Here is a 24,516-nt window from a genome sequence, read left to right on the forward strand (position 1 = left end):
CACGAACTTTGCTTTACTCGGAAATGCCACGTTATTACACGTGGAATGCTGCATCGAAGAAATTTCAGCGACGGAAGCAAGGCGATGCAGTTCCTGGTTATCCGGATGTGCGTTCTACTGATGCTCTTGGTCGTATGTATACAGTTCATCCAAAAAATGATGATTGCTTCTATTTGCGGTTGTTACTGGTAAATGTGCGTGGGCCAACGTCATTTAAGTCACTACGCACTGTTAATGGAACAATATTCCCAACATATCGAGCTGCATGTGAAGAACTCAATTTACTAGAAAACGATTCCCATTGGGAAACGACAATCGCGGAAGCCATTATCTCGGCATCTCCAAGTCAGATACGCACATTATTTGCTATCATCATTTCGACATGCTTTCCATCGAAACCAACTAACCTGTGGCACAAATACAAGGATAATATGTCAGAAGATATTTTATATCAAATTCGTGTCAATTCCAGCAATCCCGATCTTGAGATGAATGAAGAGATACATAAAAAAGCTTTACTCTTGATCGAAGACATGTGTTACTTCATGTGCGGTAGTTCATTACACAGGCTAGGGATGCCAGCGACAAACCGTGAAATTAATAACGAATTTAATAGAGAATTGCAACGGGAACGTGAATATGATCACCAAGAATTAGATTTAGCAGTTCAAACGAATGTACCGCTGTTGAATCCACAACAAAAGGAAGTTTACGATACATTGATGAAGGCAATTGACGATAGAAATGGTGGATTATATTTCCTAGATGCCCCTGGTGGAACTGGTAAGACGTTCCTAATTTCAATCATTTTAGCCACTGTTCGTGCGAGATCTCACATTGCGATTGCGGTTGCTTCTTCCGGAATAGCAGCCACAATGTTAGAGGGATGCCGTACGGCTCATTCAACATTTAAATTGGCGTTAAATCTTCATACTATTGAAGAACCAACATTGTATATTTCAAAAAACTCCGCATTGGCCAAAGTATTATCAGAAGCGAAAATCATCATCTGGGACGAATGTACAATGGCGCATAAACGTGCATTAGAAGCACTTAACCGAACATTGAAAGATCTACGCAATGACTCGAGATGTTTTGGAGGCGCAATGATTTTACTGTCTGGAGATTTCCGCCAAACACTACCAGTAATTCCAAGATCAACGGCTGCCGACCAAATATACGCTTGCCTCAAATATTCGAACCTATGGCGCTATGTGAAAACACTTCAACTGACAACAAACATGAGAGTTGCATTGCTTAATGATACATCTGCTGCAGCTTTCTCTGAGCAATTGCTGACTATCGGTAATGGTCGAGTACCTGTCGACGAATCAAGCGGATTGATTTCATTTCCTCAGAATTTCTGTAACTTTGTCTCATCGAAAGACGAACTTATCAACAAAGTATTCCCAAACATAATTTCCAACTACAAAAATAAGGGATGGTTGAGTGAGCGAGCAATTTTAGCGGCTAAGAATACAGATGTAGATGACCTAAACTACATAATTCAGGATAAGATCATTGGAACAATCTATTCATTAAAATCCATTGACAGTGTTACAAATGATGATGATGCTACCAACTATCCAATTGAATTTTTAAACTCCTTGGATGTGTCCGGCTTACCACCGCACAATTTACGCCTAAAGGTTGGCTCCGTAGTAATCATGCTTCGAAACATAAACCAACCAAAACTGTGCAACGGAACGCGTTTGGTGATAAGCAAATTGATGAACAATGTGATTTACGCGACGATACTTAGAGGAAAATTTGAAGGTGAGGAAGTTCTCATTCCGAGGATCCCTTTGAGCCCAACCGATATGCCGTTTAAGTTTAGAAGACTTCAATTTCCGATCCGTCTTGCATTCGCTATGACCATTAACAAATCACAAGGCCAATCCTTGAAAGTTTGTGGTCTGAATTTGAAAAATCAATGTTTTTCACATGGTCAATTATATGTGGCATGTTCACGCGTCGGAAGGCCATCTGCATTGTTTGTTTTTGCTCCTGATAACAAAACCAAAAATGTAGTGTATCATAAGGTGCTGAACTGAACAAAAAGGAAAGCTAATCATAATAAAAAATATTTACTACATAAAATCCAAAATCTGCTTACTAATTGCCTTTGGGGCGGAACAAAGTTCGCCGGGCCTGCTAGTTTGATTGATAAAAATTGATGTAAAACCCTCCAAGTGCGGTGTACGTGGCAAAAAGTTCAAAGCGATTGCCTGTTTTCAATTTTCCAAACCGTATCTTTGTAATCCGAATAATCGAACGGGGTGAGCGATGTAAGAATAACTTGTGAATATATAAGCCGTTGGTCTATCATAGCCAATCGATAATATTTTTTACATCATTTCCTGTAATCCCCACCATAAATTGCTGTTCGCCTTCCCACTCATAAAACACGCAAACAATAAACCACGCGAACAATCGCAACAATGCCCCGAACGCAAGCTTCCAGTTAAAAACGCAACGGTTTGTTTGGCATGTCAGAACACTTTGAAATGTTTCGTTTGCGCGAACATGATTGTGCTCGAGCTCATCACATCAGCCTCGGATCACATTTTACGTGCAAAAAGCATGTAAACCACTAGCCGACACCCCGAAAGCCACCGGCAACGGTTGGGCTAATGTTTCGCACAAAAATTAAATCAACTCAATCCAAACAACCCCAAAAATTACTTTCTTGCATCCTGGCTACAGAGTGAGCACAAAAAAGGGAACAAACATGAGCAACGCTACAAATGAAAGCAGAAAATTGTAAAACCAAAACAAATGCAGGTGCAGCCAGTGCCGTGTGATGCAATAAAAAGCGGGTTGTGGACCGAAAAAAAACAGCACAGACTGCAACAGCACCCGACAGCGCTCGACGTGCAACGGGGCGTAACGGTCGACGGCCCAATCCCGAAACAAACAACCCGATCAACCCGATCCCGGCCGGCCAGCCACGGGTGCATCACACAAAAAAACACATCGGCTCAAGGATGTACCGGGAACTGACCATCCAATCACTCGCCGGAGGCTTGTTTTTCCGGAGCCGTTTTGCTCATTAAAAACCATCCGATGCATATTCGCTTTTTGCGCCCGGAGCGAGGGTTCCGGGAACACGGTTCGGAAAACAATAGGAAGGTGGAGAAAAACACCCTCAACAACATCAACGAGACAGCGAGGGCTCACTTTGTAACCCTTCGCCCCTTTTGGGCGGTGGTTTACGGATGTTCCGACCTTGGGCCACTCGTCTCGGGCGGTTGTTTATGGGGCGCTGGAAGTGTATAATATAATAATGAATATATGCGACAACATGCACCCCGAAGGGACGCCTTGCAACTCCGCTCCGGTGACCTAGTGCCCTGCGTCCTGCGTTGCGTTGGGTAACATTTTTCCCGGACCCGGCGAACGGGACATGCAGCATTGGCATGTGTTTATGCGACCGACTGGCGCACCCACCCCCAACCCAACAATAACAGCGTGGAGTTGCGTGAGGGCTTACACCGCCCCCACACAGAGAGCGAGAGGGACAGCGTCGGCAAGGATCTCGGTCGGTCGGTGCGCTGCGGATCCGTTCTTTTTCTTCCGTTCTGTCGCCAATCTCACGTCGCGACAGACCGCCACGAGCCCGGAACCGGATGTTGTCTGTCGTCGTCGTCGTCGTCGTGTGGGTATCGTGTGTGGCCATCTTATGCAGTCGCCCTCATAAATGTTCGCCTTCGGCTGGCTGCCTGGGTCCCTTCTTGGCATGCACCATGCACGAGGACGAGGACGACGACATTTGCGATATGGGAATGTACATTACGGACCTGCTTTTCTTGCCCCTTTTTTCTCTGTCGTCCTTCGTCCTGGCCAGGCGAGTATGCCTGGACTTGCCTGGCAATAAAATGGAGATGAGGGTGGCCCTCCCGATGCTCTGCGGCGCTGCGTGGCTGGCAGTATCGAGGATCGTACGAGCGTAAACATAGGTGAAATTGGCATTATGTCAACAGGAGCAGCGCACGCTAGCTACCAGTCCCCTTGGCCTTCCGCGCGCTGCGCTGACACGGCAAGGATTGCACGGCAGCGTGCGGTCACGCGTGTCACTGACTACACAATTTCCTTTTCGCCGGAAGAAAGTCCCCGGGGCTCCGTCAGGGACGGTACATGTTGCTACCTCGGCCCCCTTCGTTGGCGCAGGATCGATGGCGCTGCATCAGCAACCACGCTGCATCGATGCAGCTGTATGCATTCCAAATATTGATCTCCGCCTCCGCTCGGGCAAAGACGATGCGCGCCTCGGGCGGGGACCTCGTTTTGGGCGACCGATCTCGCCGTGGGTCAGAGAGCCAACTCCTAGACTCGACGACACCAACGAACACACAAACAGGCACACGCATCGTAAATAAGGCCCTTTTTTACAAGCGACCAAAATGTTGCCACCGCATATTTATGCATGTAATTTCCGTCGCTATCCTTCGGTGGCTGTGTTCACTGACCTACTCACCTGGTTGGCGAGGCGGTCGCATCGTTTGCCTTCGGCGGTGGATCGATCATGGAACGATTGCCTTCACTGTCCCGTTTCCAGAGCGATGCTTTTTTTGTAAATAAATGAACGGGAACGTCGTTTTTGCCAACTTCCCTAATAATTATATTTTTTCTTTTACTTTTGCCTTTCATTAAATGAAAAATGTTGCTCTCAAGCTCTTGGTTACAACTCCGGAATTCATTCCGGACTCGACTTTTTCTTAAAGCATAACCAAGAAACACTTTATAGAAGTATAAATTGCAATACTTTAACTATTTTAAAAATTTAAAATTGAGATTGAAATTATATAAGTGAATAGAGATGACATAACGATAAGACAATGAGGAATTGGTTTTAATGGTTTTATCGCATTACTTAATTATTTGCGCGGGCCCTTTTTAATTGTGCTCACGGTACAGTTTTTTATGTGGCATTTCAAATTATTGTTAAAACATTATGATCATTGTCGTGAATCATGTTGCATGAATGGCACAACATACACAAAGGGGTTTATAGGGAACTAACTAAAACCGATAGTGGGTTCGTTCTTCAAATTTAAACAAATCAAATTGTTCAATCCATCAGTTTCCGATTCGACTACATTGTTCCGATTCGTAATCAATACAATTGAAGCACTTGAAGTCGCTTAAATGTTTGATCGTTTAATTTCCCATGATAATGAATTTTCAACTCCAGCATAGCTCTGTCATTCTTTTCAATTCGAAATTGTTTATTAAATGGCTGGCCTATGGCTAATTTATCTATCCGATTTATATGAATATGCATTTATATATTTATATTTATATTTATGCATTTATATCCATTTATATGAATTAATTCATGTGTGCCGTCAGCCCTGAACATATTTTTTACTAAGCAATTATTTCAATTATTTCTAACATTGACCTGTTGTACGACCTGTATTACGCAACCGACACGAAACCCTTAACGTCAAAACGACTATTGCAACGCACGAAGTACTTCTAGAACTTCGTTTAAAAATAATTTTTCTCCGACACACGAGTCGTTTTCGGCTGTGTACATAAAAAAATCGCGTAGCTGAAAGTGGTAAAAATTGAGCCACTCCAACCCCGGGCGGTTCCTAGCTACGCGCGCGTAAGGCATGAAATATCGAATTTTTCGCTTGCCTCTTGATACGGTGGCCAAATATATTACCGTTTGCCTTCCGAAACGCGGTTCCTTCGTCATGTTGCTCAAACCGGCATAAAAAAGCACTTCAAGCAGTTGCAAAGCTAGCTGCTACGCCAAACGCCAGAACGCGGCCAGAAGCCGGCTAGCCTGCGAGCTACGATTTCTCAATCGAGCAGACAACCGAATGATGTGTCCCCGTCGCTGCGGAGAATCGATCGTCCGATTTTGCTCCTTGAAACGATCCACACATGTGTGCGACTGAGAGGGTGTGTGTGAGAGAGAAAGAAGACGGCAAGATAGATGCTGACTTCATTCAGACCAACCGATCCTGTCGCGCCATGTTGGGAGACCTTCGTTTTGGAACACACGCCGCAGCTCGTGGACATGGATTGGCTTCTTTTTTTTGTCTTGTCGCCCGAACCGGCGCCCGTAGGCCGGAGACTGAGGAAGAAATGCTTTAAAGCTGGTCCAATTCCGGAGTAATTTGCTCATGCTTCACGCTCAGCCGGATCCGCCAGACGGATGATGTTCAATTTCGACAGTCAATTGAGTGGAAAGTGAAACGACACTCACCACCACACCAACCACGACGCGTGTGCTGATTGCCAAATATCGAAGAAAGAAACCAAAGCTCAGGATCATCTTTATGCTGCTCTGAATTAAAACGAAATTGTGGAATGAGTCGATTCGTTTTTTTTTCGTTTAAACTTTCTGAGTAAATTTCTATCTTTGGAAAACCATTAAGCCAGCAATTGCATGTGATGATTTAATTATTAACAGACTGCAGCACCAACGCCAGTGTCGTTAACAGTGACAGATAGAGATAGAATATCAACAACCCTGTAGGGTAAGAAAAGAGATTTTATAGCCATCGATTGCATAAAAATACACGCCCGCGAGTGGTGTCATAAATGATTCGTCTGTAATAAACCCACAAAACACTCGCCCGGGAACTGAAACCTCGCGGAGGCAAAACACAACACCACAACACAGTGTTCCACAAATTATGTATCATTTGCATAAACAGTGCTTTTTGGCAGCGAAACGCGGTGTGCCACAAATACAAATATGTTGGGCAGCAAAGCGCGTTAGGCCATCCTCCGGCGGCGCGTAATTGCGAACCAATCGATGGCGCCAGGCGTAGCGTTTTCGTAGTGGCGGTGCACTGCGGAGCACGCCAGGCCAGGTTGCAATGTGGGACAAGTGATGGAACGTGCCCAATGGCACCGAAAGTTGTTTGACTAATGCTGCCTGTTTTGCTATTTTTTGTTGTTTCACTTTTCGACGTTTCGCTGTGCATCTCGCCGTACGGCTCAGCACCGAGCATAAGCAAAGGGAGGGCGTCAAAGACATAAAACATGCACAGCGCCGTATGCATTGCAACGAGGAAAGGAAGACAAAAAAACGAAGTGCTACACTAAGCTCGTGGGCACTACTGGCCTCGGAGGATGCGGAGAACATAAAAATCAAGGTTATGCCTGGTGCTGGAATTGATTTTTCTTCTGTCACTCGCGCAACTCGCAAACGGGTGGCCCGTTGGTGTCCTGAATTCGCCCACGAGGGTGTTCGAACACATTTTATGACATTGCACAATAGAACCGTGGTGTGTGCAACATGGTTTTCGTGGCCACCAGAAAATGGTGATCAGAAAATGCTTTCGATTCGTTAGCATTAAAGAGATCCTTCGGGGCTGCCGTTTCGTTTGGCCATTCGTTTGCTGCTCAGTGGAATCTGATTCGTTCCGCCGTTTGGACGGGATCCAAATAGCGGAACCAGCAAAGAAGTTTGCATCGTAATACATTCCATCGGATGGTGCGTCGAATTAATTGCTCTATCCAGTTCTGTTCGGTTCGGTTCAGAACGATTAGCAAGGCGAACAATGATTACTGACGCAGGGGACATATTTTGTTTGGCCTTCAATTGTATTTCGTGAAAAAATGTGTTTTCGAATGCTGTACAGTATCGAAAACTAATTTCAATTACAATTTGAGGAAAACGCCAGCCAAAATCTCTGATACGAGGGGCACTGAGTGATTTCAAAAAGACCCAGAAAAGATTTTTCATTCTCAACATTTAATGCTTTGATATGGAATGACAAATTGTTCGTATCAATCTCATTCTAATCCAAATTGCGTTCTATTGCGCAATTCTAGATCATTTCTAATTCACACGACCTACGCAAACATGCTGCTCGCGTGGAGACTTTCATGCCAATTGATACTCTGGTAAATCAGAACGAAACATTAAAACATCCAATAAAATTTATTAATTCGTTGGATTCAACTCATACGCATGTAGTGAAGTTGATGGATGGAGCTAATATTATTCCTTTGAAAAATAATAATCCGCTAAAACTTTGTAATGGTACTCGGCTTGCAAAAAGGTAATGAACAATATCATCGGAGCCACCATTTGAATTGGAAAATATAAATGGGAAAGTGTACTACCAGTCCCGAAACCTTAATCCTCGAAAACCACTGCTTCTCTTACGGTCAATTGTATGTGGCCTTCTCGTGACTTGCAAAACCGTGGGATTCGTTTGTATACCCAGCAACACCTCAATAAATACTATTGAAATCAATGGTATGAATAAACTTTCATGATCAATTTAACCAAAAGTAAACACCCAATTCAAACTACTTGACCACAATTTCACCAGATTTCATTCACTCAACACGAAATTCAAATTTAAAATTCCTTGAATAGTAATGGGTGCTAAAGGCTGCAAAGTTCCAATAAAAACACTTTAAAAAGCGAAGCAACGCTCGGAACGGGTAGTATGTTGTAAAAAAGGATGTTCACTTACAAATGAAAGGGGTTCCAATCAATTATTGATGATTGGCTCATCCAAATGGCATACCATTTTGATTTACGATTCTTTTGATGAAATTTAATATTAAACAGCACGTTTTGCAATTGCATGAAAATTGAATTTCCACCACGTATTGTGGACGACAACATAAAAAGTTGCTGCTATCAATTCGTTAATAAACGCCAGCAAGGCCTACTGCAACATCGGAAATTCCCAGCAAAACTGCTCGGTCCAATCAAAACGTACTGAACTTCTGAAGGTCATTCGAAATTGCCTTTTAAAAAATATGTTGTTTCAAACGGCATTTTGGCCGTTTTGCATTTTTCCGGAACTTACACGAAACCAACCTGAAACTTACTTACCGTTTGATAAATGCGGTGTGGACTCAACGTACTGCGGTGCCGGGAAGTCCAAAAAAGACCAATCTGTCACTTATTTATGCACGGCACAAGCGGGCACATGCAGACACTCCATTAAAACCATCGGCTCAACCGGACCGGCCAGCTCGCTGCTCGGTGATGCAACAGCAACTCAGCCAGCCGCGATGGCATCGATTGTGTAAAACGAGCTCCATAAATATTGCACACGTACCCAGCGGTGGTGGCGGCGGCCGAGGTGGCCCCAGGTGCTCCATAAAAAATCCTAATCAGGAACACGCCATAAATCAAAAGGCCTGACCATCGTCAACCGGGTTGTCATCGCCGTGCCGTTCGTGCCATCGTCGTTCCGGGAGGTTCCTTCGAGCCGACCTCGCAAAAGGCTCGGTCCGCCGGGTTTTGGCTTACCCTTCGCATAAAGGCTTCCTTTCCGGGATCTGGCTGACATCTGCCGGAAGGGGTGGCACGGAATGAGGGGCTGTTTTTTGTCAACCGTAGGTCCTTCCCGTTCCCGGTCGATATGCGAACCCCATCGATGAAAGCCCCATTCCGTATCGCCAAAGACCTGTTGAACTCAACGCTACCCGTCGTCGTCGTCCCGGGAAAGTTTGTCCCCGAGAAAAATTTAATTTTCCCTACCCACAAGCGGGTGGGTGCAGGAGGTAGTAATGTAAAACATGCCGCTCGACACGTCGGGGACATCGGCGGGACCAACGAAAGTGCTGCGTGATTTCGCTTCAAAAGACAAACTTTCTCCCGCGGCCGCCCCGTTCGGATGTAACCGAGCCGATGAAAGACACACAACAGAGAGAGAGAGAGAGAGCCAATATGATATAAAAAAACGGGAAACAAATGGCGGAACGCACTCAGGCCGAAAACCGCACCGAACTCACCGCACTTGCAGTGAAACAGTTCATTGAAACAGCCGCACACACGATGCCGCGGAGAATGTGGCTGTGGCCGACACCGGCCAGGCACTCCAGCTGCATAGTTAATGAGGGGAGCTTTTTTGTTGCATTCCCGGTTGTCCGGGTTGTTTTCGGTTTGGGGTTGTCCGCGGTCCGCGGGATTTGCCGACCCGGTCCGCGCACAATTATACAATCAACCGCCGCCCACGGCCATGCCGGGCGGTGTAGTGTAAAGGCGAAAGCCACAAATCGATCTGTGGTCGGCGGCTGCATGCCGCCGCCAATTGTTGTTGCGGATTGCGGGACGCGTTTAGCATCGTCGTTGGTTCCACCGGCTGGGCACGCTAATTAAGCGGAGCCCAAAAAAAAAATGTGCGATGCATTCTCCGTGGGCACATTTAATTCATAATAGGGCTGTCATTTGTGCCGACCACCTGAATCTGCACCTAAAGTCGGGAACGTTTCGTCCGTTCCCGTGGAACAGCACAAAAATACGCTATTTTGCGGAAATTGGTTTGGTTGCGGGCGTGCTGCATGATTTATTGGGCGATGGTCTGCGGCGATGGCGTACTAGTCAGTCAGCTATGATGGGCTTATGCTGCGCTAGCGCTTACCACTTAAGAACTATTAATTTTGGTTACTAATATCAGGTGCTTAACGTACGTGCTGGACTAACAACAACGCGGAGTGGGCGACTATGTGCGTGGGAATCATGCTCACCTCGGCTCAAATTTACACCCCATTAGCGATGCCCATGTCTGCAGTATATTAGGTTGAGGTTTGCTCGAGTTGTAAAGTACAATTTAAACGTTTTAAATGTCGATACTAGTCCTATCGACACTCGTCAATCGTGATCGTTAGTTGCCCGAAGCCCGAAGACTCATTTCGATTTCTGATTAAAAGGTTCTGAAGTTCTTCTTATCCGGCATCAACCGACCTTATTATGCGTAATACTGTGCTTCAAAAAGAGCCGGATTTGTGGAGAGACTATTGGGCACTATTACGAAACTCGAACGGTCATTTGCGTTCGTTTTGCTATAGCTTTCTCTTTCTGCTTTCTCTTTTACTGTGTTCACTCGATCGTTCGAGTTCTCGATTCGAGTTTCATAATAGGGCCCTATGCTTAGTTCAACTTCCTCGTGATGATTTGCCATCACATATTCGTGATCATTACGTGATTATTTCGACGAAAACCCGACCCATATCGTTCTGCAACCACCGCAGTTGCCTGATTAAGCGCTGATGTGACTTCTGATTACTTGCTAAACTCAAGAGGACGATCCTAGAAGGCCAAAAACTTTTCCTAGACATAGGTTTATTGTATACAGTTGGGATTATGTTAATGGTAATAACGTAAATTTTGCTATATAAAGATTTGTGGATTTGTTGCCCACAGAAGTATATTGCAGGGTTTTATTATATGTCTTTTTGACCAATGCTTTCCCAAGTGGAACGTATGGAATGTAACAGTGATAAAATGTTTTTAATAAAAAATAATGACTATCCTTAATATAAACGACTGCAGCTACGACACTCCAGCGAATTAAAGATAGATCAACGATTACGAAGAATGAATTATTAATGGAAAAGTTTTGCACTTTTCTACTTTCCAATGTAATTAATGTTCCCCTGGCCTTGATGTTATTCGCAATCTCCAGTTTCTCCGCTGGCTGGGCCCTTGTTAGGTAAAAGATTTGCTCCACGTTTAAGGTACAGTTCAACTTCCACCAAACCCCGTAATGATATACGAAAAGATTTAGCACTCTCTGCCCATTTCCATTTCCAATTGTTGCGTTGGCTGCGTCGATACAAACGCTCCTTTCCCAACGCTCCTTTCCTTTCCGCTCCTTTTCCATCGTCAGGGGATCGTGGAACAATTTCATAAACGTTCAACTTTTCGCCTTCATAATTGTGTGTCATTCCGTACGCTCAATTTAATTATGGAGTTCTTCTCGGGAGGAAGAACAAGCCGAGGGAAGCCAAGGTGGTCCAGGAGTAGTTCTCGTTTCTTCGCAGCGACCGGCACAATGGACCGTGCTTGAAGTTGCTGCTTGGAACCGTTCGAGCCCCGCAGCAAAAATCATCGTCTTCACCCGAGTTCGTAGCAACTCCGGGGCGTCGCCACCGGGCCCGACTGGGGGCGTGGGAATGTAAGAACTTTTGCTCCAAAGTATCTGTGGAGTAGATAATATGTTCCCACATCGACAGTTCGCTGTGGTTCGGCCGGCGGGTTCCGCAGGGATGGAGGGCGCTGTGTCGAAAAATCAATTTAACCCATTTTACGACACTCGAACGAGGACCCACTTTGCTCCAGGAGAGCGTACTTCAAGCCCAACGCTCATGTGTCTCCCGGGATCTCGGGACCGCGGCGAACTTTTACACAAAGCGGACGTCTACTTGGCGGTTCCAAAGTGGCACCGTTTCAGGGGAGGATTTTTCATTACACTCACATACACACACACTGCGCGAGACGAGGACGTATTTTGCGACCTTCAAGCAACCTAATGCTGCCTTTCGCAGACCTCGGCAGGGCGTGTGCGGGGGAACTCGGAACAGCTCGGAAGTAGCTACTTGTGTGACGATAGTTTTCTTACTTAACTCGGCACATCGGTGTAGTTGGCAAGCAGACACCGGTGTTGCGTGCAGCGGATGGTTTCCTTTTCTCAAGTGGCTCCTGGAGCTGCCACGGTATTTGTATTTCGAGAAGGACGCTTCTTTGGCGTTACCTGATTTTACTTTTTCCTGGGCTGGAACGGATGGAGCATGGACCCCAGGGGAAGTCCTGGGAAGTCCAACGTAGCTCCGTTTGGCTCTCTTAGAACTGATTTATTCCGCTTATTTGTCTAATCACACAAAAACTTTGATTAAACAGCGGAATTGTGTCGAGTTGCCATACATCGAAAATTAGTAATTAATAAATGCGGACCATATTAATTAAAACATTGGCTAGAAAGTCTGTCAAATAGTACACAGATAGTGCTTCTTTTGCTAAATTCATTTAAACAAAAGGTCTATTAATGTTTTATGTAACTTTAAGCGATTTTTGTGAGTTTCAGCGAAATTCGAGCACTTTCTTTCGGGCCTTGAATACATCCTAAGTGATACTTTAATATCAATATTAATAGTATATTAACTGCAACATGTTAGTGAAACTGGTGAGAAAATTAAACTTGCCACGAACGAATTCCACACAAAAACGGTCCCCGATAAGCACTCATTTAAACTGCTTGTCTCTAGCCACTTCGGAATCGTTGCGGTGCGGCCCTTACCAATTACATAAATCATCTTCGTAAGCCCCAACGCCCCAAACCGGCCCGTCCGGTGCGAAACTCCTTCGGCCCCTCGCGGGTACGTGCGAAAAAAGTAATTCAAAGTGAAATAATCATCAGTATTCCAGCCGCCACGGGCCCGGAGTGGATTTCCCATAAATTTGACTTTATTGGCACTGGTCACATACAACTCAATTGAGTGTTCATTTCAATTAAAATTATGAAGGCTTCACATATAAATCACCTTTATTACACACTCTCTCTCTCTCTCTCTCTCGATCGATTCGCCGCCGCATTGGTGCCGGTGACACGGCGATACCGTTCGGAGTTTTGTTTTCTTTTTTTTCATTACCCGACTATTTTCCGCCCATCGGCGTCTCCATCGGGTGACCAAGAACCGGGCGGTGGAAATGGGTTAACTGTGGCGCCCAGGTCCCTCGCGGCCCGAGAGAGAGAGCGGCGCTGGGCCGCGACGCCGCCGACGCAGCGTAACAGCGAAATGGAACCAAATTGAAATTTTGATTAAAAATGAAAACGATGATTAATTAAACATGGAAACCACTTCATCACCATCACCACCACCACGGCCACGCTGTCCTTTGATCGTCTGTTTGTGTGTTTGTCTAGCAGGTTTCTTACCACCGTCACCATCACCGATCGCCCACTTACAGCCCGCAGAAGCGCCAATCAACTGTCATTTCAAACGCGAACGCGGACCCTTTTTTGGCGTAAAATACACACCCGCGCACGCACTTTGCATGTATTTGTGTGGCGCCAAAGGAAGGCCACACCGCGCGGAATAGTGAGCGGTAAATGGTCGTTACACGGGCAGCCGGCCCTTGCCGGTGGGAGCAGTAATTGAAAAAGTGTGACACGAAACTGAACCGATGATCACCGGTGGTCTCGGATCCGAAGGGCATTGGCCACGCGCTGTGTGTATTTGTGTGGGACTGAGTGGTTTTTTTCGGCAACTGGAGCCCGATTTCGGCTAAACGGCCCGTCACGATGCGCTTGTTATAAAGCGATAAACATATTTATAGCACACGAATAATCGTAAAAGATTATAGCAAATATTATTCGCCTTAAGTGCAGCCGTCGTTCGACAAGCTGGCTCGGAAGCTCCGGTGCACCGTTTTTGGACGCGTAATTTCGTGCCATCTCTCTCTCGCACACACAAAAACACACATTCAGTGTCCGTCCGCCCCGCTCAGAACCTTCCGGAGCATCTTTGGGGCACCGGGAAAACGCTGTCCACGCTGCCACCGGGTGCCCATAATCAGCCACGGTTTCGCGCGAACGCCACAAGGACATCGCGCCTCCCACCGAGACGGGTCGGCGACGAGAACGGATGCCGAAATGGTTTCTTTATTTAAATTTCGCTTATGAATAATATATGAAGTCAAGGGGCCAGCAATCCGAAACGCGATTTTGACTATCCGCTCTCTCGAGACCGTCTAGGGGTGGCGGCACTAGAAATGTGTCGCCGAGTGGCCTTAGTCGAGAGAAAAAAAGGCGCGGGCAGAGAAAAAAGCTGGAGCGAACCGCACATCCTTGTGCCGCCGTGGGTGGTCCTGAAGTGGCAGATTTGGCCCAACAATGTCCGTCCGTACGTACACCCAGCCCGTTTGGTGATTGGTGAAAATTTATATTAAAATTCATAAACCAACCGCGCTGCTTTGGCGAGTGCCCACGCGAAAGGGCTTAAAGAGGACACCTGATGAAATCGTTAGGACGCGCGTTTCGTGGAACGCGCCGAGCTAAGGAAACATTGTTTGCCCTTTTCGGGTCGCCACCGTTCTTGAACATTCGTGGGCCGTCCGTGGCATGCAAATAATAATTTCAGAACAGACGGGTAGAACGGATTCTGCGGATCCGTGCACCTCGCCACGCTTCGCTCACAGTTTGAACGAAAAAGTAAACATTTTAATAATATTGTCAATTCGGGAGATTGAAGTTCCGGTTATTTTGCAATTAATTGATACAAAGAAAAACGAAACGCCAGCCAAGGAAATCTTCGGCAAGTCCGCAGAACACGTGAACCATTTGTCGCAACATCCTGAGGCGTGTTCTACCAATTCATGCATCAATTTCCTGATGGCCTTGGGGTATTATTTTCAAAACCAAACGTTTAAGTAATTGGTGATCACAGCGAGCTTGATGCTTCGTCATTTTTTAGTGGTTATTAGCTAAACAGATTGAACATTGGTTATTAACAGTGGTTATTAGCTAAACAGATTGAACAGTGGTTATTAGCTAAGCATCGCAACAGATTGAACTTGTTTCGATGTTGAGCATTCATGAACCTTAAGTGGTAAGTGAAAGGGTTAGGGTTGCTCTGAATATGTTCGGTTAATTTTGTTCTTTTATTTCATTGCTTCTTACATACAGCAAATCTATCATTTACACATCTTATACAATGGTTTCGATTGGTTAAAGTAAAATTTTCATCCTCATATTTCGCAAACTTCTTTGCGCTAACTGTACGAACCAAACAAAAGTCTCGAACAAACTGCAGTCCTTTACGGTGACTACCAATATTTTCCGTTTTCTTTGGATTTGATGGAGTTTATTATTATTGTCTTTTAGTGAAATTATAGCCCGCATATTAAAACAATAGCACTGTCAAATTTTGCAGATTGCCACTTCTTTTAAGATCTGACCACAAGATACTAATTCGTAATGGAAATGTAACAGACAAATGTAATTGAATTTTATTTGTTGATATCTCGAATGTAGTTTTTGAATGTTCAAATAATTGTTCACCGAAAATTCATAGCCTGGAATGTAATATAGCATTCATAATAAAAACCACCGCTAAACAGAGTCTAAATGTAGGTACTAAATGATTGCGAGACTAATTCTAGTATCCAAAAATTATATTATTAAAGCTTGGCGAACATACCTCACCGTTAGTGTATTCTTCCAGCACTTGGGGGGTTTTATTGTGTAATCAATTTGATATGTTAAACATTGCCATATAGCCGTCCCAGCTTATGCCTTTTGGATGGATACTCCTCTCAACATTCTCCATTCCACAGCACTGGGCTAAAATAATGAAATTTGATCCTTAATTTTCCTTTTGCCGATTACGTTTTTATTTGCTGCTATGGCTGAACAGCATGAAACCGCACACACAAGGCCCCACAGCCCTCGCCCCGGGGGAATATCAATAAACGTGGTGATTGTATGAGCTGAGAAAGGTGATCCCCCGACGGGACGATCCCATTAGCCGATGCCGCATCCCGGTGCTGCAAAAAGGTCCCGTTCTCGTTCATTTGCATGACAATTGATGGTAATTGGGTGCTCTCTATGCTGCTGTCCTCCATTTTTTTTTGTGTTGCCGGATTATTTTTCCATTTTGAAACAATTTGAAACATCGCTATTTAATCGCTTCTATTTGGTCGATAGTGTAAATTAACGTACTCGAACAAATGCTTTTAGATTACCGACACAAATGCCAGAAAATGAGCTCTGTGTGGTGGGAACATTATCACCACTTTATCCTTTGATCATGGGTCGTGGAATGGGCTTTTGTAAGCTTCACCTTTCGTTTAACTATGCACGGCACCAATGCAAGCGTTATGTAAGGTGTTGTGTCACATTTTATTGGGCCACAGCAAGTGCTCGGAAAACATTTTGTAAGTAGGGTTGATGCTCTCCACCGTCCACGGGACTCATTTATGTCCTCCGGTATATGCTTTTTAGCCGACCATTCCAATAACAGCTAATTGGTAAAACTATCGCAAATGAAAAAGAAAGGAACCAACTCCCAACCCCAAATACCACACACGGAGTTAAAGGAGCTTTGCGAAAACATAGCCTGAGGACATCAAAGAAACTTTTGGTGGAGTTTGGTGGGGTACAATATTTTGGCCAGCAAAGTTCCGCTAGCCAGTTCGCCGGCAGTTCTGATGCTCTGATTGAATTGCACGACCGGACGCCGTGTATTGATGGTCCAACATGAAATGCAGCTGATGCTTGACCCGGAAAGCTGTCGGTCGAAGCATGGCGCTGCTCCTTGGGGATAGTTTATCACGAAAACAAGCGCCATTCAGCGAAACATGCTCCTCACCATTGTGTGCTCGGGTTGCAGCGGAAGTGCAGAGCTCCTGCTGAAGTTTAGAGTTTAGACATAGTTTGCGCAAACAGAGAAGCGCGGGTTTCTTTTATCAGTTGGTTCGTCTCGTAACTTTTGCTGCAACAAATTGAAACTATTCTCTGTCTGGCGGTGTTTTGCTCATTTTTGTTCAAATTGTTCTTGGAATCAGACGCGTGCTGCGCTGTATGCTGCCTCATCTGAGTCCGCTAGTATTTTCTTATTCAAGCGATGTTTCGAACATTTCAAATTCCTGCTATTTAGCCCAACAACTTTATCATTCCGGTTGTAAATCAACGATTCGTCATACTTCGCATACGTCCATGCGAATCATTATCTCATTCTAATACAGGTTTAGCCACCCAAGACCAAGACCCAGGACCATTTCTTTTGTGACGCTTGCGTAAGCCAATTAAGCAACGAACTGGTAGGCAAAAGATATACTGAACTAGGATCAATTTGCGCAGTCCGTGGTAAAAATATAATAAAACACCTCGGAAGCGCCCATCCATGTCTGTAGCAGTATTGCTACACCGTCTACGTCTTTCGAATCGGCCACTATCAAACAGTTTCCCGAGTCAAAACCAAGCTAATCTCGATAATCGTTCCACTCCGACCGGCCTTTGCTCGGTTGGCTCGGTCACAAGGACCTTCGCAGCGTTCCGTTCTCGCCTCTCGAGTGTGTGTCCAGGATGTGTGCCGTTCGATTACCACGATTTACACAACACGCTCGATCCCTCCCTAATCCCACCAAAGTCAGGTGGGTCAGGTCTACTGCGCACCAGACCGAAAAAAAACTTGCTCCAATTGCCCAAAATGGCTCCGGAAAACGACTTCGCCTGGCGATCAAATAGAGTGGTAAGATCAGCCTGCGTACGAGAGGGACCAGAACATGAGCCCGCGTTCGTTTGTGTCCCCATGTGGGGTTATTCGGGTGGGCTTAGGCGAATGCAGGATCAGCAGTCGTGCTGCAATCGCTTGACGGTAGCGTGAGGCTCTAAAAATACTGTACCCCAGTTGGTGGCGGTCGCTTGCAGACGGAGACTCTCGGCTCGAGTCGCACGTCCCCGAAAATCCGCACCAATCATTCCGGTAAATAAACTTCATCGACGATGAATGATTTGAATAATCCCCGGGCCTGAATCCCCGTCGCACCGCAAGAAATGTGCCCGACGACCCGCAGCATATGGCGGGGTTCCACTGGGCTCCTCCAGCCTCCGGAAGATGGAGCGGTTCTCGGTATCACGTACTGCCGGAGTGAAGGTTAAATTGTTTCGGTTTTTATTTTGTCATTTTTTGTCTCACTGTGTTTGGGGTCCTTTGCGGCCTCCAAAGAACACAATGGGGCCCCCGTTGGTTCCGCTTCTAACGAGAGCACACCAAGCCAAATAAAACACCAAGAAAATAAATATATAGCGTTGGACCGCTCCGGTTTAGGCGGCGGCTAGCAACCCTGGCGTGCGCTTTGGCGGATAAATGAAAAGCTTCGTCCTGTGCGTTCGTGCGAGCGGAAGAGAGAGAGGGAGAGCGCTCACACTCAGCACCGAACGTCTTCGAATCCCGGTGCCCCGGAAAGAGGCGTCTGCCTTGGGGTTCCCCGGGAAACGCCGGTTCGTTATCGCATTCGGTCTGAAAGCCCGAAAAACACACGCAAAGGCAACCAAGCGTTTCGGCAGCGACGACGAGTGCCAATGGCGGCGTGCGTTGCAGCAGTTGCCCTTAGCTTGCTCGCTCTGCGGTGGCCTTTATCCTTGCCACTGCAACCACGGCCCGGGCGCAGTGTTAGAAATAGAAAATTACGTTTAAATTCGTAATCCAACGATTTATGATTGCGATAAACGTAATTTTTAGTAATACCTCGCCGGCGCCGGCATTTGCCCAATTCGGTCGCTCCGGTGGGGAATCGTTCTCCAGAGGGTAGCGCATCCAGTGTCCCTGGCTACCTGGCACAGGGGTGTTGTTTTTCTTTGCCATTTCCCGCAGGGACACCACAAACGGTCCCTGCGGATCTCTGGCCGATCCCTTGTTGGCGCTCTTCCGTGAATGAAAAATGAGTTACACTCAAAGACCGCTGGGATGCTGGTTCCGCAGTTTTGGTTGCCGCCGGTCGGTGCCATTTCGCTCTGCTTCAACCTCAGGTGTATGGTCGTCGTGTGTGCCAGAAGGCACGGATTCCACAAGGACCACAGTGCCCAGGACGACCCGGCACACATCGGAGAATGTAATCAATGTTGACTTTATGTGTTTTGAATAACAAATACACTTTCTTGCGGTAGCGTTTTTCAACCGCAGCTCGCACGCCAAGATGTTCACCACAGCTCTCGGGTGCGGCCCCCTGTAGATCGGTGCGGTGTGTGCTTTGGTGCGGATATGCGCCAATCATACCGGATCTCGGTACATTAGAGGGCACGACATGGCCACCAGCACACACACGAAACCATCGCCACCACCGCGCGCAGGATGTTCGTGCCCGGGCGAACGATGAACGATGGGACCGATGTTTGGACGGCAAACAGTAGCGAGCCCGGAGTAGACTGTCGGAGCGAGCCGGGGAGCTTCGATGACACCGACGGGCACCGATGTCAACGAGGCGGCACTTTAATTCAATTCCCGGTCTCTTTGCACCAAGATGCACCGCAAACCGGAGAGGGGACTCCCGGGACTATTTGGACGGGCCATGGTCCCACGGATAACCTGTTAACGATATAGAAGCCCACCCACCACTCACCGGGTCCGCAAATTTTTGGGGAATCAGCGGCTGTGCAAAGTGTTCTTCAAAAGCACCACCCATTTGCATTTGCATGCACGCCTTTTGTGGGGAAAAGAAGTTGCATTCCTTGTGCGCCAAGCCAGTACCAATTGTCCAAATTGTCTAAAGTGAATTAGATCCGGGATAAACATAATTCAATACATGCACCCGGGCGCGTCACGTACCTCGGCCGAGAATATTCCGCATGTTCTTGTGCAATCATTGTTCGTTTACATTTATTGCATCGAATCAAGGAGAGTTTTTCTGTCATTTGGTGGACGGTTGTAAGGTAGACGATGCTAACAAATCATGAATGTTTTAATCAATTATTAATTATAAGAAACGTATTTTAAGAGCTTTGCTGCACAACATTCAGCATCTGCAAGATTTAGTTGGATTTAATCGATGCGTTACAAAAGTTAAGCAAAAACGTTTCAAAAAATTTTCGTTTACAATTTATTTTTCAACCTATAACTTTTCAAAGCTACAGTTTATAGTTATATGTCATGTCAGCCATTCATTTCATATATTTCACTCTCTGAAACACATTTTTTTGTATGATATCTACGAACGATATAATTTCAGGAGAAATCTACCTTCCCTTTCCGAGTCTTAACTTTAATTATTTTCCCAATTTTAGTGCATGATCCGGTCCACAGGTCTTCGTTATAAAAGTTGCAAAAATGGGAAATAATCTGTTTTCTTCACGCCGGGACTGCTTAGCCGTGCGAAGCTGGGCCGGGCAGATCGTGACGGAAATCCCTGTTCAATCGAAAGGCATTCCCGTTAATTGGATTGAACCGAGACGGAGCGCGATTGTCCGGCCGGCGAACATAAAGCCCCCGGGCAACCTGTCCTTTGCGGAACGGCTTTCGTGACGTGTTTGCAGCTCGTGGTCCTTTTTTCCCCCCGTCTCGTTTTTCTACCTCATGCAACGTTGTTGCCCCAGCGATTGCGAACGTCGAACAACGTTCAGCACGTTGCTGTGACAACAACGGCCACGGCCGACATACGACGGCTCAACGTAGCGTGTGCGTAGCCCCTTTGGCGGCTGACGTCCGGAGCCTCGTTTGGACGATGCAAAAGATGCCCAGAGTAAGCTGCCCGGATGGTATACGCATCACCGGGACCCGACGGCCACTACCCCGAAGCCTCGGTGCTCAGGGATCGGCTCGCCATCCATTTGTGGATTGAAATGTCTTGTTGCGTAATCATGGTTCGCTTGCCAGTGAAGCTGCTGACCCGATGTTGTAAGCCGAAATGTTCGAAGCACCGCGTTGCGTTGTCCGGGCTCCGCATTGAAAGATGAGAAATGTCAAGAGCCTTGTCTTGCTGTTGTTTGCACTTTGCACGGCCACTAGGATCTACTCTGTGGAACCGTTCACGTATTCTGGTTAGAACCCGATTTGTCCTGAGCATGGACTACGAGATAGAGAGAGAGAGAGAGAGAGAGAGAGAGAGAGCGATAGAGAGAGAGAGAGAGAGAGAGAGAGAGAGAGAGAGAGAGAGAGAGAGAGAGAGAGAGAGAGAGAGAGAGAGAGAGAGTTCAACGGAGAACGCACTGTCGCCTGAAACGGTATAATTTTCAAATTATCACATTGTTTGCCGGTAAATATACTGTAATTAAACTGAGGAAATGGTTTCCCATTCGTTTTAATATTGGACACCGTACACGGACTCGTGTGCCTCGGTGCCATCGAGATCGAACCAGAATCTGCTAACGGATAGCTTCCCATCGGAACGGTTCGATGCCGTTGCCCGTTCCAGTAACCATTTACAGGCCACATCCCGTGACAGTGGAGGTATGAAACCGAATGAATGGGTGGTGGTGGTGTCGGAAGTTGCTGGAACAATCGAGTCACCTGGCGGTTCCCATTCATTTCCGATCTCATTTAGTGCCATCGGGGAATGCACGGTGCAGCGAGTACCAGCGGCCAACGACCGCAGCGTCACCAGGCAGGAGCAGGAGCAGGGGCTATAAATCTAATTCTAATTTAGTTTTGATCTAAATTATCTAAACCTTCAGCGGTTCGTTTCGTCCACCAACCTGCATGGACCCGAGCGTCCCCGGGATGGTAGTTCAAGTGGCCTAGGGTTGATTAAATTCAAATGGTGGAACTCCGCGGGCACCTTTGTAACTGTCATTCCGCCACGATACGATACGGTCGCAGAAAGTTGATCGATCGACGCGCAATATTCGCTCAGTTGTTCATGTAACTTTTTCTGACATTCTGAGAAGAGAACTAAGGGAACTACACTTGGTAGTTTGCATTCTATTACGCTAATATTTGCTATTTGTATTATAAAACTGTTGTAAAATTGTAAACCTAACATTTTATTCGACTTTATCAGCATGACACACACAAAAAGTTGAAATAATAAATGAACAAACCTTATATTGTTATTATTATTTATTTGTTATTTTGTTTTATATTTATTATTATTATTATTCATTATTAGAACCTACAGAGCCATATAAAAGGTATGAACGATCATGTTTCGAACGTCTTTCGCATAAATACAGATGAATCGGTGCAAGGATGAACTACAGACGTACCACATATTGATTTATTGTTTTTTATTTAAAATTATTTATTTATTGTTTTTCATTTCAAATTATACATTGTTAAGAATCAAACTAACAAAGATGCAACCAGAATGCATTGCTTATGATTGCAATCGAAGCATTTGCTTCAACGACCTTGTTTTAAGGGCTATGTCAGACTTTTTAAGGTCAATCAAATCATTAAAGCATTAGAAACATGTTATTTTCTACTGATTGCCTAATTAATCGCAGTTTTTTAGTGATTTGCTGACCACGAGAAAGTTGGCTATTTTTATCATAAAGACACAACTTTCCTGTGCGCTTGAGATATTTGTAAATTCATGCTGTTTTCTGTATTCCAACTTCAAAATATCTCGAGCTGGTTAGTGAAACATTGAAAAACGTAGACGTCGCTCGCGCGTGTTCAGAAGTCGCTCGACCTAGTAAAGTAGTACAGTTAAAAGAACCGCCAAAAACTTCAAAACCTTAAAGTCCCGTCCTTCCGTTGTGTCCTTTTCTGCACGGAGCGTAGTGCCCTCCGCAGGGCGCCGGATGGATCTGGATCTGCACCAGCAATTTGGGCCACAGTTGCAGTTTACAGCTAATGATATCATCACCGCCAAGGCAAACTTTTCCTTCCCCACACGGGCAGTAACTTATTTTGCTAATCATAAAGTAAGAGTTTTCCGATGCCCGCCATAAATCCATTGTTCTCCGCAATGGGCCACTCGGGCCGGTGGGGCCGAGAATTATGTTCCCATTAGCACCCGGGGCTGGTTTCGAATGCGAAAACTTTTTTTTTGTTATTTCTGACGCACATTTCTTTGGTTGAACTTTCGGGTTTCGAGATGGCCTACCCAAGAGCCCCAGGCCCCAGGGCTGGCCAAAAATCTGGCGCCAGATAAATCAAGCTCTTCCCGGCGGGCGCCTGCCGCCTCGGCCTGGACCGGGGCCACCAGGATTTCGACAGAAATTAAATTAATACCTCCGGATTTGGCCGGCCAAAGCCGGACCGGAGCACCGTTTAAGTTAATTACCCTTTCGCGCTGGCTCCTGGGGTAGCCCGTCCTGACAGGATTTAGATGGCCCTTTTTACACACACACGGGTACGCGCGTCTCCAGTGCGTTGGGACCTTTCATAAAATTTCGCCAAAAAACGAGCCAAGTGCCCCCTCGACCCAAAAAGGTCCCCTTCAGACGGGCAGAGAGAGAGAGAAAGAGAGAGTGAGTAAGCTGGTGCCCAAAAATTGGATCATCGCCACAAAAGTTTACATTCAATTTGGCCCGGAAGTGTGGCGCTGGCCCGAACACGAGACGATCGCACGTTACATTTTTGTGACTTTGTGTTGTCATTGCCAGCGTTCAACCCCTTTCTGCATAGCCCATTGCGCCGACGTTCCTGCTAATGGATGCTAATTGTTGGTAATCGAGCATCGAGAGTTGAACGAATGGTCGAACGCCGGAGAATGGTTTGTACCGCTTGGGGGCAACGAACAGGGCAGGGATTTTGCCTCAATGGATCCGAAAACAGAGCGTCATGGGTTAGGCACGATAGGATGTTTTGGGGAAATCGTTAAAAACAACGCTCACACGGCTCACGGTTAATTAGGGTTCGGAGATGCCGACTGGCCCAACTGAAGACTCGGAGATGTCGCTTCCAAAATAATCCATTCGCCCCTAGGCCATCGACGCCATCTTTGTCACTTGGGTTCCGGATCCGGCGAAGGTCGTGAGCGTTGCCGGCAGCATCGTTCTGGGCGGCCCGACGGGTGAAATCAACTCATCGAAAACACTAATTAGTTTCGCGGGCCGCCGGCAGGTGGCACTGTCTGCAGGGTCTCCGCCAACGTTTCGCACGCAACAATCGGCGGTGGTTCAGCGAAAACCCGTTTCTTGGAAAACGGTGTCCGGTCCTGCTGATGATGGAATTTTAGCATCCGACAGCATTCCCAAGGAGCGTTGAAAAACAGCAATGACACCCGCCTCGAGTGAGCAGTCCAGAAGGAAGAGCGCGCGGCCCGGAACCGGCAAAGACACCGGATTCCCGGAAGTCGATTTCAAGCCGGATTTAACGAGAAATAAAAAGCGGATAGAGAAATATGAAACCACG

The sequence above is a fragment of the Anopheles bellator genome, chromosome 2 (genome assembly GCF_943735745.2).
Source record: "Anopheles bellator chromosome 2, idAnoBellAS_SP24_06.2, whole genome shotgun sequence".
Taxonomy (NCBI): domain Eukaryota; kingdom Metazoa; phylum Arthropoda; class Insecta; order Diptera; family Culicidae; genus Anopheles; species Anopheles bellator.